The 14,701-nt window shown below is 52.5% G+C and overlaps 1 non-coding gene across 1 annotated transcript; it reads right to left on the bottom strand.

Moving 5' to 3' along the window:
* Positions 1–2,440: 2,440 nt before the first annotated feature.
* TRNAA-UGC (transfer RNA alanine (anticodon UGC)) lies at positions 2,441–2,516 on the bottom strand. Its single transcript has one exon. It is a non-coding gene; the product is annotated as a tRNA-Ala (tRNA).
* Positions 2,517–14,701: the final 12,185 nt, after the last annotated feature.

The following is a 14,701-nucleotide window of genomic DNA, read 5'->3' as shown; positions in this document are numbered from 1 at the left end:
ACCCCTGCAGCGTTGCTCTGGCTTCAGCTCCTGACTGCTCCCTGGGCCCTGCGGTCCCCCACCCCCACCCATGTGTTCCTTTCTCATGAACATTGAACATGCCCTCTCTGTGCTGCAGGGCCACCCCACAGGGACCCTCCCAGCTGCAAGGGGGCTGCTATGGTGGCCCAGCCAGCTCAGGCCTTCTCCTGGGCTGGGAGGTCACTCCCTGCTCTAACATCCCGTGAACCTACCACCCAGTCATCCAGCAATTATTTAATGGGTGCCTACTGTGTGCAAGGCAGTGGGAATGGGTGGTCCCTGCGCACAAGACCTGTGTGGGCAGGGGCCAGCGTCGCCCAGATATTACCTTGTCAGCTGTCCTGAGTGGGATGCTGGAGGGGACCCCCACGGGGTGAGGAGCACTTGCCTGGGGAGGGTGGCTGAGGTGAGACAGGACAGGTGAGGAGGGGGTTAGGGGGGCCTGATGGGTAGAGGGGTGGGAGGTCAGGGGACATGGGGAGATGTTCTCCACATGGGGGACAGACCCCAGGGCCCTATTGGCCCCTGTGCAGAGGTCTCCGGCTTACACAGCCCCACCCTGCTCTGCTCTGTAAGGGGCCTGTGGCCTGTGAATGTGCTCCTGGGATGAGAAGCAGGTCCTAGCAACCTGGATGCTGGTGGGGACCCTGGCAGGGAGGGGCCTCTGAGGGAGGGGGGGGTGTCTGCTCTAGCTCCCCAGCTGGCCTGCAGAGCCCTGGGGCTGGGCATAGTGGGAAGTCACTGATGAGATTCTAAGGGAGGAAGTGACTTTATTCAATTCCTGTTTTTGAAAGGTGAGTCCATCCCTGACAGAGAAGGACCAGGGGAGAGGGTGGGGGCAGAGGCAGGGCAGCCAGCAGCCAGGGACTGGGGCTCACTGGACAGAAGGTATAGCCTGGGCAGGGGCAGCAGTGCAGGTGGGTGGAGGGTAGATGCTGAGCCAAGGCCAGGACTTGAGCCCAGGGCCCTGAGGCAATGCCACCAGGTTGTGCACAGAACCTGGGGCTTCAGACAGGCACTGTCCAGCCCCACACCTGCTGACCCTGAGCCCCTCTCCCAGAGCCAACCGCCGCTCACGGTCCCTCTTTACCTTGATTCTTCCTGTTGGAGTCAGAATGAAACAAAGATGAGAAGAAGCATGTGGGGGAAATTGCTGACACTGGTGGCCTGGCTTCAAGTGCCATCCGTCATGTTTGCTGTTTCCTCAGGATTGTCTTCGTGCTCGGAATGCCAATGTCCTTGAGCCCGGGGAAAGCTTCCTGCGGATCTCCGGGGGCCCCCAATCTCTGCAGGCTCCTTCCTAGGGGGCCAGCAGCCCAGAGAGGAGGAAATAGCAAATGCTGGGTGGGCATGAGGAGGGGGTGTCCCAGAACTTCACACGGTTGCCTCTGCAGGGTCTGGTTTGTATCAGTCAGAGAGCCCGGCCCAGAGCTGTGCGGACCCGGCGTCTGGAAGCTCGGACTTCACCGGACAGATAAAAAGCCAGCACACCTGTTGTTGGATCAGGTGTGCTAGCGCAGGTGTGCTGTGTGTTCCGTGCCCTGCAGAGCACCTAGGAAGGAGCCAGGGGGTGGGGTCGACCAGGGGGTGGGGCCACACTGCCCAGCATGGGGGCTGAGGGGAGGATAGACCAAGCGACGTCCACCTTGGATGGTCCCCGTGGGACTCATTTTCTCTCTTTCACCATCTTCCTTATTGGACATCAGAGCAATGAGGAGAACGGAGCCCACGACACAGGACACATTTGCCATTTCTGTACCTGTTCTGACTGCACCTGCTTTTATTCTTTATTCGCCAATTCATCTCATTCCTCTTCGTGCTCCCCTCTTAGAGACTCATAAAACCATGTTTAAGCGAATCACTTCTTTATTGACTTTTCATCTTATTTGCTTTAAAGTGTTAGATGACACTCTTTTCTAAGATTTTATTCTTAGGGAACCCTTCAGCTGTGACTGACTTTTTATTTGAATGGGCTCTTGCAAAATGCCCATGGCTGTTTAGTGAGCACGATTTTAAATTGACTTTGAGGGCATGGTGTTATACATGTCATTCTGTTCACAATGTCAGTAAGTTTGTTTTTTTTTTTTTTTTTTTTTTTTTCCTGAAGCCGGAAACGGGGAGAGACAGACAGACTCCCACATGCGCCCGACCGGCATCCACCCGGCACGCCCACCAGGGGGCGACGCTCTGCCCCCCAGGGGGTGATGCTCTACCCCCCAGGGGGTGACGCTCTGCCCCTCCGAGGCATCACTCTGTTGCAACCAGAGCCACTCTAGCGCCTGGGGCAGAGGCCGAGGAGCCATCCCCAGTGCCTGGGCCATCTTTGCTCCAGTGGAACCTCGGCTGCGGGAGGGGAAGAGAGAGACAGAGAGGAAGGAGAGCGGGAGGGGAGGAAAAGCAGATGGGCGCTTCTCCTGTGTGCCCTGGCCGGGAATCGAACCCGGGACTTCTGCATGCAAGGCCAATGCTCTACCACTGAGCCAACCGGCCAGGGTCAATGTCAGTAAGTTTTACGGATAATTATGTGTAGGACATACATACATCCTGCCAAGCATACAGTGCCGTGGTTGTCTTCACACCTGTGGTCACTTTGCAAAGTATAAATACAGCATGTTTTCTCTGGTCAGTCTTCCAGGACCCCCACCTAAGTGCCTCCGACTCTGGCTACCACAAGTATGCTCAGGGAACATCGTGTTAGGTGTTCGTTATGGACCCGTTGGCATTTCCTTAGATGCGCACTTGGGTGGGACCCTCGGACACAAACTGTGGGTGTACTTGATTTGATTCAATAGTGCTAGGTTCCCCTCCACTTACCCTCCCACTGGCAAGGGCACAGGTGTCCCTGTGTCTCGTCTCCCTGGCCACTCTGGCTGGTCTATTAGGTGTGAAAGAACAGATATCACATTGTGTTTTTAACTTGCGTTGCTCTTGTTAGCAGCTGTTTGGAGCATGGTGGTGTATGCTTGGGAGTATTCTGAGGTTCCCGTCTCTGAGGATTAGCTGTCATTATTCCTTTGTCCATTGGTGGGAATTCCTTTCCTTGCTGGTTTATAAAATGACATTGTATGTCCTAGATGCTTGCCGGCTTTAAACGTTCTGTCATCTGTCATTGTCTGTTAATTTTGTGCAGGGTCTCCTTCAGGAACAGACATCCTTTGTTCTGTTAAGACAATTACTCATTTGTATGTCTGGTTTGTGCTTTTAAAATTTGCTTTACAGTAATTCCCAGCCACAATTTCACAAAGATCCGATAGAGTCGTTGTTTCACTTCCTTCCCTCTGTAGGGTCTTAACCACTGGCCCACTGTTGTCTGTGGTGTGAGGTTGGAACTTGTCTTTCTTTGGGTGGACAGCCAGGCGGCACCCCACCGCCTCCCACCCTGTCCGTCTCTCTTCCCTGCTGTGGAGCCACCGTGTGAACAAGTGACTCAGGCTGTCAGTTTTGCAGAAATGTTCTAGTTTTTGTTGGCTGTGCTGTTTAGGACAAAACAAACCTAATGAAAACATCGTCCTCACCACCATAAACACGGTTCTCACTCCGGCTGCAGCTGGGTGAGGGTCTGGCTTTTGGGGTCCTGTAGGCCTGCTACCTTAGACCTGGTCCCTAATCATACGCTCTGAAGGGGCCTCAGGTGCTCTGGGGACACTGTGAGGAATGGGGAACCAGGGCCGGAGGGGATTAGGACAAGCGTCGTCTCCATGTAATCCTCAGCTGGTGGCCTCAGCATGAGTGCACGGGAGCACGGGGTCATCCTGGCTCAGCGCTGTGCTGATGGAAGGAGGCTCTGGGACTTGGGGGAGACACTGCCCTGGTTAAAGGCCTCCCTGGGGGTGGGTGGCGGATTAGAGAGCAGTCCTGTTGCTAAGTGTTTAACTGGCTGGGGGTGCAGGGAGGTAGTTCATAGCATTTGCCCATTTTGGACATGGTCACCAGCCTGATTTTAAGCTGGAGCTGGTGTCAGGTCACAAGGCACGAGCAGGACATGAATGAGTGACTGGGTTCTGCCTGCACCTTCCAGGGGTCGCTGTGTTGCAGCCCCAGGCCCACCCTGCCCCCCTGGTGGGCTCTCCCACTGAGCACAGGCCCCAGCCACCTGCCAACCAGACAACCTGGATGGGGAGGAGACCCCACTCGGGAGCAGCATTCTCAGTATGAATTCCTCACCCCCCCCCCACCCGCACATGCAGTCAGGGTCCAAGTGAACATCTGTGGGCCCAGCCGATACTGCAGAAGGACGTTATGGGGACAGCTAAAGTCACTTCGGATAGAACCACCGCATGGGTAAAAATACAAGATGTCAGCTCAACTTCAATTTCAGCTAAACAACAAGTGATTTTTTTTCCTCTAAGTACACCGCTGAGGGTGTGTTCGAAACGGGACAATGGGCCTGCTAGGAAGAGGGTGGGCAGGTGGAGGGTCTGTGGAAAAGACCGTGCTGGGTGGGGTGGGGTGAGTGCGAGTGGCCAGTAGCTGGGGAGGAAAAGCACCTACCTAGATGGTCACTGAGACAGCCCTGCAGCAGGCAGTGCCCTGGAAGATTCTCTGTGCGCAGAACACAGTGGAGAAGTGATAGTTTGCATCCGGGAGCGCCTGGGGCCCCGTCCCTCCTGGGGATGAGTGGGTGGAGGGCAGAGCACAGGTCTTTGCAGGGCACGAGGGCAGGGGGCATGGGTGCATTCGGCAGTGAGCCCTCCCTCAGTCTCCTCACTGGAAAACTTAACCACTGGGTCGCATGCACAACAAGCTTCAGTCGTTAGATGGAGCCAACAGTCGAGCTTCCCGGATTGCCCACAAATGAGGTTTCCTGGATGCCTTTTCTTGGGAGTTAGCAAATCAAGCACTGTATTTCCCGAACTGTCCCAAGTCTCCCTTCCTCCCACCTGAGATCAAGGCGAGTGGAGGAGGGAGGGAGCCCGGGGCTCAAGATTTGACCAGTTTAATTAAAAAATTGAAGTTCAAGGTTAGAATGACTCATCATCTGAGGTCCTGGCTGCTCAGACTTCAAGGAGAAGCAGCCCCATGGCCTGTGGATCAGAACTGGCCCTCAGATGAGAGGGACTGACACCTGACAGCCTTCACTCACTTGACAGGTTCTTGTCCCCAGCTCTCTTGGTGAGAAAATGGTTTCCATGGAAACTGTGAGGTCTTGGTGGTGCCCTACATGGGCTGGTTTCAGTGATGCTGAAACAACGTGGGGGGTGCATAAGAACCTTCTAGGACCTTCTAGCTAAGCCCAGCCAGCAGTCGTCCTCCGAGGGAGGGACCCCAGCCAAGGTCAAGTGCGGTGGAAGCAGCACCAGGGGATTGTGGGAAATCATGGGTCACTGATGACTGCGCCAACACCCAACAGGACAAGATGGAGTCAGGGGCGGTGGCATAGGCTGGGCTGGGATAGACTCTCATCAGTCAGGAGGAGTCCCCGTAGGGCTGTCCATTTGTCCGTGACCCCAGATCTCCACCCTGCTGACTGCCATTTGTAAATCTTTTCCATCAGGTTCTTGTTTCCCCTGGTGGGTCACCTGGCAGCTGATTCCTGTTAGCTTTCATGAGTCCAAACCGTGTGTGTGGAGAGATGCTGAAGTTAATTCCTCTACCTGACTTGGACAGTTTTCATCTCCGATTCCTCCACCCCCATCCCCCAGGATGCTTCAGGCATGTGGGTGTCTTACTACATCTGTGATTGAACAGAGGGGCTGTCCAGCGTGAAGGTACTTCTGCGTCCCACATCTCACAGCACGGGCCACGCCAGGGCCAGGTGGGGCCCGAGGGCAGGGTTGCTTGCCAAGGTGCCGTCATCAGGAACATCAAGGGGCCAGTTCATTTTTCCTCGCAGGGCTGTGGTCATCGTCTATCCGCAGTCCAGTGGTAGCGGCCACACACTCTGTGGCGACAGGCACCTCACCTTCTGTTTGGCTGTTGTTCATTCCCTCCACTTCCACAAAGCCTGGCTTTGCCCTGGGAGACCACACCTTCCCACCCTTAGCCTTTGCACCGTTGGAACTGGCTTTTTCCTGACCCATGTGGTTCATAGAGGGCTGAACTACCCAGGCCTTCTCTTCGCACTCCCCTGGAGAAAGGGTGTGCGCTGGGGAACATGTGCATTTCCAAGGTCAGAGCCGTTAAGGGCAATGAACTGCATGCAGCCTGTGTCACTGCTGGGCTACCTGGGGAACAGGTGAAATACAGTTCATGTAATCTCCCGAAACTCCACTGCCCCCACGAGCAGGGCAGGGAGGATCTTGCTCCTCTGGGGTTCAGGCTCAGCTGAGGGTGTGCTCCTGAATCACCTTCCCCAGCTAAGAGCTACCACCCACCTGCTGAGGGGCGTCTTTTGCACCTTCTGCTGTGAGCTGCAGCCACCTCCCAGCCCAGCCTCGGAAAATGTCTGCAGAGAGGGTGGATGGGAGATTCCATGGAGTGCTCTGTGTCACCCACCGGGGTGCCCACTTTCCCATGTTCATGGGGTGCCCAATGCCTCTCTAGGAGGCACTGGTGGAAACGGTCTGCGTGGACGAAAACATCGTGGCCGATAGTGCCGGGTCGTGTGAAGGACTAATTTGGGAGTTAATTCACCCTCATGTGCATTGTCCATCCTGCCTGCCTGCTGCAGCACTGGCCAGGATGTACCTGCACAGGCGTGGGGTTACGTGTGAGGCCCACTGGATGAGGCACCACGAGTGGGGGCTCTCTGAAGTGGTCTCGGGAGTCCCAGACAAAGCACCCCTGTTGTCCACTGAGGGTTTGGTGATTCTCAGCCCATAGTCAGCGAGTCTGGGCACACTTCCATCCCTGGATGACAGTCCATGTTATGCCCTCAGCACTCACAGAAAGACAATGACCATTATTCAGATGTGGTCAATATTTGACCCCACACTGGGGGAGCAGCAGCAAGACACCAGCACCTGCAAAGCCGTCCCACGGAAGGGTCTAGCCGTGCCTGGTGCACTCACGCACATCGGCACAGCACATTCTTACCAGCCCCCGGCTCAGCTCTGAGCACATGGTGTGTGTGTGTGTGTGTGTGTGTGTGTGTGTGTGTGTGTGTGTGTTTGCGCGCGCGCGCGCACACGCGCGAGCAGGGGCCGGGGGAGGGGCGGCTGTAGGATGTGTCCCTGGCCGTGTTCCGCATCCACACACCAGCAGAATACTGCTTTCCTCCCCGAGCCATTCTTGCCGAGTGCGTCAGGAGCAACAGCCCAGGTCAGAAACCCCGGGGCTGAGGAAAAGCAAAGCCATCTCAGCTTCACATCCCTTGGCCTCAGCACCATCCTCCCGGCTCCTAATTTCAGGCCTGTTGTACCTGGAACCAGTCTCGGTTTAGTCACTGGAAGTTATGACATTTTTGAGGACTCACACAACAACAGGCATCCAACACTGTCAGCTTCACAAAGCTTGTTTCCTGGGAACTGTCAACATGCAAACTCTCCTTCGATGTACTTTTTTTATCCTCCTTTTATAATGTTCCCTCCCCGCCCCCTCAGAAATGCGCTCTTGCAAGGGAGGCTGGTGTGGAAAGATAAGTCACCATTCATTCTGGTGTTATCATTGTCAAAATCAGAGGACATTTTTCCCCTCTGCTCTCTTCCATTTCAGCCCATTGCACATCCTAAAAGTTTTCACAACTGTCATGTTCTTGGTGTATATATATCCACCTCAGCCTTCCTGGGTTCTCCTTTTCAATAACCTTGTGCTTCCCTGGTGGGGAGGGGGCAGTTATCATGTTGTGCTGAGCCCTGCAGAGCAAGGAGTCAGCTGGGATAGAGCCCTGGCCCTACCCTCACCAGCTGTGTGGCCCTGGTAAAGTCACTTAATATCTGAGCTCCAGTCTCCTCCTCTGTGAACTTGGAATTACAATAGGACATACTACATAAGTACAGGAGGTGAGTCAGTGAGTCAGCATACCTACAGAGAGAAGCATTGAGCCTGGAAGATTAATTAAACACTCAGGGCATGTGAGCTATTATTATTATTGCTATTTTAATTGCTAGACTTTCCCTCTTTTATAGTTTCTTTACCCTCTCACGAGACATTGTTCTTCTAGACCAGTGGTAGTCAACCTTGTCCCTACCGCCCACTAGTGGGCATTCCAGCTTTCATGGTGGGTGGTAGCGGAGCAACCAAAGTATAAATAAAAAGATAGATTTAACTATAGTAAGTTGTTTTATAAAGATTTATTCTGCCAAACTTAGTGAAAATCTGACATAAGGTACTTGATAACTAATTATTATTATATGCTTTAACTTGCTGTAACTCTGCTTTAAAATTTTTATAAAGTAAAGTTACTTCCCTACTTTATAAATCACCATTACTGTGGAACCGGTGGGTGGTTAGAAAATTTTACTACTAACAGAAATACAAAAGTGGGCGGTAGGTATAAAAAGGTTGACTACCCTGTTCTAGACGATTTCTATAGTGATGACTTGTTATCTGTAAAGATCTAAAATTGTTAAGTTTAGTCAGACCTCGAACCCAGGGAGAGGAGGAGAATCCTGGCTGGAAAGGGCAGTCACCAAATCTCAGGTACCCACTGTGGGCCAAACACCTCACTAGGTATAATTACGCTTAGTGATTTCATCCTCACAATGTACCAGTGAGATATGTGCTATGCTGATCCCTATTCATTCCACAGATGAAGAAAACAAGGTTCTGAGAGGCTCAGGAACTTGCCCGTAGTCCCCAGCTAGGAGGTGGTGAAGCCATCGCTTACATAAAAGACAGGTTGACTCTATAAAGTCCTTGTTCTTCCCCCCTGTACCACGCTTCCCTCTGTTCCATTTATAATTGTTTTAAATTACATCTTCAAACGTCTGGAGCGCAGAACAAACCAAATACTTTTGAAACAAATTCAGAGTTTGCCGAGCCCTGCTCTGAAGCCAAGATTTAAAAAATATTTTTCTCTTTGTGCTTCAGTTTGTTTAATGTCTGTTGACTTATTGCTTCCCTCAGCCGTGTCAAGTTGACTGATGAGTCTGTGGAAGGCTTTCTTCATCTTTATTACTCTTATTGTTTTCTGCACTGGCATTTGATTCAGTTTCTGTCTCTCTGTGGAAATTCCCCATCTCTTCCTGTGTGTTCTCCATATTTTCATTAGAGCCTTAAACATCTTTAGTCCTAGTTATTTAAAATTCTCTGATACTTCCAACACCTCTGTCCTGTCTGAGTGTGGTTCTGTTGTGTGCTTTGTATTTTGACAGTGGGTTCTTTTTTTCTTGCCTTCACTGTGTCTTGTAATTGTTGGATGAAAGCTGGACATAAGTATGGGGAGTAGAAATTTAGAAAATACTGTATGTATATTTTTTATAACTGGAAATAGGCTTCTTCTTTTATCAGGCCTTTTATTTGGAGTGGGGGTGAGTGACTCTAGACAGGAGTTGAGCTGGGTTTGAATGTTGTTCTATGGCTACCCTCAGTGTGCTGCTGGCCTCTAATCCTCCTAGTGCAGGGGTCCCCAAACTTTTTACACAGGGGGCCAGTTCACTGTCCTTCAGACCATTGAAGGGCTGCCACATACAGTGCTCCTCTCACTGACCACCAATGAAAGAAGTGCCCCTTCCGGAAGTGCGGCGGCGGGGGGGGGGGGGCGCGGATAAATGGCCTCAGGGGACCACATTCGACCCACAGGCCATAGTTTGGGGATGCCTGTTAGGGTTACCTTGTACCTGGGATGGGGTTGGAGTTACTAGAGGCTTTTCCTCAATATGCCTGCTCTACCCCCTGGTTTGGAATTTATCTCTGAGCTTGTGCTCAGAGTCTCGCCACACACTTGCCCCTCTGCCAGCACCAGTCTGCACTTAGTTGTTATCCAACGCCTGCCAGCCTTATGACGGGGATGCTGTGTGGAGTCTCTCTTGTCCTTATGTGGTGCCAGCACTGGGTAGGTTCAGAATCACCGCATCGAGAGGGTGGGGCTTCTGCTGTGACTCGGTCACCCTTCGTCATGGCAAAGGCAACATTCTGCTTCGTCGTTTCAGAAAGTCTTCTGTGAATTCCTTGCTTTCCTGTGGCAGAAACAGGACCGTTTAGGGTCTGGGCCCAGGATTTTTTTTTTAGGCTGTCTCCCGGGAGCGTGTTTTTTTCTATTCCCTTCCTCTTGTCACAACAGGTCTTCTCCTTGTCCTGGAGGTAACAGAGTTAGGAGCATAAGCCTTTTGCCCTGTAGGTGAGAGAGGGCAAGGGTTTGGGAAGGGTGTCATTCCTTCCCTGCAGTAACAACAGTGCCCCTCACCCAGGCTGGCAGCACCGGGGGCACCTCTTGTCTTTCTCCTGAGCATGTGACGTGGTCTCTGGGAGAGCGACTGCAGTGGTTGCGGACTTCCACGTGTCTGTGGCTCCCAGGAGTCCGTGCTCACAGGCTAGCCCTTCCAGAGCAGCAGAAGACTGCCAAACCTTTTAGCTGAACAGCCCTAAGCCAAGGCTATGAAGGTCCCGTGCACCTCCCACACGCCACCTCAGCTCAGCCCCTCTCTCCTCGGAGACACCTGTCTCCCTTAGTTTCAAGTTAGTGGGGTCTCCTGCGATCTCAGCCCTCTATTGACTTCAAGAGAAGTTCTGATTTTTGTGAATTACCCGCCTTTTTCTCCTTTTTGATGTGGAAATGAGGCTCTTACCACTTAAATTTTACAACTTAAGTGGAAACCAGACATGACCCTTCCCTTAAAGGATATATGACTTTTCCTCATTGCCTACTGGTCAGAAACTGGGTACAAGGCCACATAGAGACAGAGAAGGCTGGAAAATGTAGTTTACACTCTAGACAGAAATTTTACTACATCAAGTTTATGACCGTGGAGGATGTGCAGAACTGCCACGCCCTGTCATCTCCTCAGTTTTCCCATTATCCCCTCCATTTGATAAGTAGAACACTGGCGTTCAGAGAAGTGGCATCCTTTGCCCCAGTCACATGCTCCCAAAGCATCAGCACGCAAGCATGAAGTCTGCACTCTGGGGACAGAGCCAGTCAGTGGGAACAATGTGAGGACAAACCCAGGTGGAGCCCTGCAGCTCCTCACAGGTTCCTCCCTGGCCCATCAAGCCCAGGTCTCCTCTCTGGGCAGTCACCTACTCAGCATTTCTCCATCAGGTCCCTAGTATCCAGAGGATCCTGACAACTCCTTGCCAACCCCCTGGTCACCTGGGCACCTGAAAATACTTCTACGAGGTGGATGGGGACCTTGAAAGGGGCCGCTGGTCCCAGTGAGGCAGGTCATTTTCCAGAGAAAGGTCCCTGAAGCAGGACAATGGAGGGAATGCACGTGAAGATGGTAGAAAGCTGTTTCTAGAAGAAGACTGTGGGGTCAGGGTCTGGTGGAGGCCAATCTCCTCCACGTCACACCGCACCTGGCCGGGGAGGTGGCCCCTGGTCTGCCCCAACCACCCTCTGGAGTCCGACCTGGTATGTAAGTGCTTGCTCTTTGGTTAGATCCTTTCAGTGGCCCTCCTATTCTTTTAAGTTTGTCAAATGCTCCCAACTTGACCTCACCTCATAGAACTCTGCATTTGCTCTTCCCTCCATCTATTCTAGAACGTTCTTCCTGAACCATCAGCATGGCTGGTTTCTCCTCTCCTTCCCCTTCTCGGCACAAACAGCACATCACAGAGAACTTCTCTGACCCCATGGAAGTGGCCTCCCCAAGTTATTCTCCATCTCATCGCTATTTCTGTTATGTAGCCGTTGTCACTATCTAGGACTGTCTTGCTTTGTTACTTAATTTGCTGCCTGCTGTCTGTTTCCTAAGAGTGCAAGGACTTCGGCATCCTTGATCTCAGTCTGTCGGCAGTGTCAGGGACATAGTCGATGACCAATAAACCTGTTCTGACAGAAGAAGTGAAGGAACCAATGAATTATACGCCCTTTGATGAGTCTGAGGAAGAAATCCTGCTGGTGTTTCCTCCCAATCTGCAGCCCCCTCTCCTCCCCAGATGGCAGGGAGGCAGCTGCTTGCAAGTCACGACGCTGAGGAGAGGTCAGCTCCTTACCTTTGGTCTCCCAACACCACGCTCCTCCTCCGAGCCCGGCTGTCTCTCTTATTCCGCTTTCCTCCAATCTGTCCCCTGCTTCTCCCATCTCCTTCCCAGCTGAGCTACTCCCAGAATCTGGGTGAGCAGCCCCCCTTTTCCCTGAAGCCACTGACTGTCCCCCTGAACTGACCCTTGAGTCTAGACCCAAGACGGTGTCAGAACCAGACCAGGCTCCTCAGCGCTGGGCAAACCCTATTTCCTGGTTAAGGAAGAAAAAAAAAATAATTGTTTATGTTTCTCCTGAGCCCTTAAGCAAATCTGACATTTCTTCCGCTGCAGTAACGATTTTCCCCAAAGCACTCTCATCAGTCCAGTGGCCCGGGTTTCCAACCCATCAACTCAGGTGTGTGAGATAACTTGAATCTTTGATAACTAAATATAGTGTCTCTCCAGAGCCCTCCTCTGCCTAATGGTAGAAGAAAATAGATTCGATTCCAGGTGAATGGCATTGATTCAGGGCAGTGGATACTTTTTCTGGACAATTGAGGATTTTTCTCTTCCCTCCTCTTAGGTGCCTCTGAGTTGCTGGCTTACATGGGGTTGGGGTGGGACCCTCAAGTCGTCACTTCCCATGCTAATATCAGCTGACTGGACATATTGCCATTGAGGGTCTGGTCCAATGGTGCTCAGCGTGCTGGGTGCCACGCCCTGACCAAGCACGCTATCCTGGTGCCCAGCCTTTTCTTCGCTATGGGACTTTGACCTCTGTGGGACTGGAGGTGTACCACATGCTCCCCTACATATCACAAGTGAGAACCCAAAGGGTCTGTCCTGGGTCCTTGCTGCCCTGAAGCCTCACCTGCTACCTCCTCTTCACCTGCCCTCTCTCCAGCTGTGTGGGGTCCCCTGTGAGGTGGCTGCTTCCGGCATCTTAAGTAGGAGACAACCCTAGGTCCTCTCTGCATTCAGATCCCCCTTTATCATGAGCATCTGTTACTGTCCATTTCAGAGGTGACTTTGGGGAAGGGTGTTGGGTACAAGACCCCTTCTCACAGACCCTCCCCGTTGGCGTCTCCTTCTGGATGATTTCTCTCCCCCAACCCAGAGATAATCTTGACCTATTTGAGGTCTGGGAAACAATCGACTCTGAAGGTAGTCTCCCAAGTCTCTCTGCCCAATAATGTATTTGAGAAAAACTGTAAAAAAAAAAAAAAAAGTAACATTATTCCTTTGTTCTCTATTTCCGCTGTGGGACTTGCCCTAAAGCAGAGGCCTCGGGGCCACAGCTGTGGATGGAGAGAGAAAAGGGAAGCCCCAAGGAAAAATACATCAATTCGTCCTAGCAAGGATCATCCTGCCACCAGCTATCAGTGACCATCCCTTGTGACAGGTCACAGGTCATTCTGAGCAGGCAGCTCAGAATCTCAGGCTCCTGGGCCAAGACCTCCCTCCAGGCCTTCTGGGGTGGAGAAGGCTATGGGCATGTACTAAGGAAAGGAGACCAAGTGTCCTTCGCTGAATCTTGTACATCCTGTACCCGCGGGGGCTGTCACGGTCTGAGGTCACTTGGAGGGGCCGGCAGTTGTCCTGTGAGGTTCTTTTATGAAAGAAACAAACGGGAACAGACACGGGCACCAGCTCCCCGTGTTACATTCCCACAGGCCGATGATGGGATGTGCCTGTGCGGGAAGTCAGGGGCTCTCACACTGTCCCCCGCTGCCTTCATCTCTCCTGGCCTGGGAGCCTCAGTTTCCACACCTGTAGAAAGGGGGCTGTTGTGCCGATTGGTGAGTTCATCCATGGAGCTGTTGGAATCCATGGGAGTCTGAAAAGACCAGAGTAACAGGCTTTATTGAAAGGAAGAAAGGAACCCTGCCGGGCACTTCTCCAGGGAGAAGGGCACCAGTACAAGCTAGGGGACGAATTTTATAGGGTAAAGGAGAATCTTGAGCAAGTGGGTGTTGAATATAAGTCCTGGTATGTCCGGAATGCTCCTCCTTGGGGCGGCTGACCAGCTTCTTGAAATTTCTCTGTCTCAGGGGCGATAGTCCAGTGAGTAAGGGTGAGGTCTGACAGATAAGCGGAACATCAAAAGGGCAGCTGGAATTCCTGGTAAATTCATGTATCTATTATGGGACACGTTAGCGTTCCCTACATGTCAGGCTTCACCATCCCATGCTTTTAGGCCGCAAGGAAAAAAGGCAGCGAGGAGGGAAGAAAAGAGGCAAAGGCTCGGAGCTGTGACAGAAGGGACTTGACTGCAGAGACCCTGAGCCAGGCTTATGGTGGCATCTGTGGGCCACACGCACAGGCCCCTGTCCACTCAGCACGGGAAGGTCCCGACGTCTGCACCCAGGCAGAGAGGAGGGGGCAGAAATGTCAGGGTCTCAGTGTGAGCCAGTGTGACCCTCACAAGATGGATTCACCCCGGGCTGAATCTCCATCCTGCTCCTGCGACCCAAGATGGCGCACGCTCATCCCCCTCAGTCAGGGGGAAGGAGAGGAAGTGAGGGCGGGCTTTAATGACACAACTGGAAATATAGGCATCATATTTTCCCTCTCTCAGCCCATTGGCTGAAACTTGGTCATGTGACCATACCTTGCTGCAAGGGAGGTTGGAAATTTTAGTCTTTCATGAAGAACAGTTGTGCCGCTAAACCTTGGGGCTCTATTGCTACAGCACAAAGCGGAGGGATGGACATTGGGGGTAAGAGCTACTGCC

This window comes from Saccopteryx bilineata, chromosome 2 (assembly GCF_036850765.1).
Source record: "Saccopteryx bilineata isolate mSacBil1 chromosome 2, mSacBil1_pri_phased_curated, whole genome shotgun sequence".
Classification (NCBI taxonomy): Eukaryota; Metazoa; Chordata; class Mammalia; order Chiroptera; family Emballonuridae; genus Saccopteryx; species Saccopteryx bilineata.
This window is presented reverse-complemented; position numbering and strand designations above follow the sequence as displayed.